The sequence below is a fragment of the Talpa occidentalis genome, unplaced genomic scaffold (genome assembly GCF_014898055.3).
Source record: "Talpa occidentalis isolate TD23 unplaced genomic scaffold, MPIMG_talOcc4v2.1, whole genome shotgun sequence".
Classification (NCBI taxonomy): domain Eukaryota; kingdom Metazoa; phylum Chordata; class Mammalia; order Eulipotyphla; family Talpidae; genus Talpa; species Talpa occidentalis.
Window position 1 is genome coordinate 71,981,385 of NW_026555331.1, and position 1,069 is coordinate 71,982,453.

A 1,069-nucleotide genomic window follows, 5' to 3' on the forward strand; every position below is an offset into this window, starting at 1 on the left:
TTTCTGGTGAATCCTCTCGCCCTCCTGTGCCTCTGACCTGTACCCCAGCTATTGTACAAATAAAAAAATAAATCTTAAAAAAAAAAAAGTGAAAATTTAAGGGGGGAGGGCAGTAGGTTAGCACCTACTGTTATCGCCCTTAAAAGGCATTGCCAGCAAGTCCCCACCTTTCTCTTTCTACCATCTTGGACCCTGTATAGCCTGCTGGGAACAGGATTTCTAAAATATGGATGGAAGGCTGTAATCCAAAGCCATTTTTGCTGGCTACAGATGGGGTCTTGGGAACCAGAGGAAGCATACAGCTCTTCTTAAAATTGAAGGTGTTTGTGCTGGAGATGAAACAGAATTGTATCTAAGCAAAAGATGTGCTTATGTGTACAAATCAAAGAACAATACAGTGACTCCTGGTGGCAAATCAAATAAAACTAGAGTCATGTAGGGGAAAGTAACACGTTCCCATGGAAACAGTGGCATAGTTCATGCAAAATTATGAAACAACTTTGCAGCTAAGGCCATAGGACACAGAATCTGCATGATGCTGTACCATTCAAGGATTTAAATTTACTGAAAAGCCAATAAAAGTGGATTTGTTCTTGTTAAAAACAAAAAGTCATCGCCACCTACACCACTTGCTTTACTGTTTCCTTTCCAAAATATTCATACTAAAAGTTTGTAGAAGAACTTTGAACTACCATGCTTTATATCTACAAATAGCTGAATTGAATTTGTGGCTTATTTGTGTTTTAAATTATTTAGAGGGAAAATCATTGCATAATTAGCAAAATTGCACTAGCATCTGTAGAACCAAATGTATAACCTGATTTTTCGCTAATTTTGAGATCTTGGTCAATTCCTCTATCTTCTTGAGTCTCAGTCCTTAATAAAATATGAAGGTGGGACTATTTATTTCAGTGATTAATTAAAGTTCAAAAATGTCATTTTCACCAAATTTTAAATGAAACATTTTACGTCAACCTCACCACAAAGACCTAAACACAGCAAAGGTGTGGAAAACAGCAAGCCCCAGGGCTGGAGGGAAAGGCATGAATGAAGAATCTGAGAGTGTTAC

General features: G+C 37.5%; 1 pseudogene; it reads left to right on the forward strand.

The window, feature by feature from the left end:
• The first annotated feature begins 226 nt into the window (after positions 1-226).
• LOC119244396 (60S ribosomal protein L35a-like) lies at positions 227-559 on the forward strand (annotated as a pseudogene).
• Positions 560-1,069: the final 510 nt, after the last annotated feature.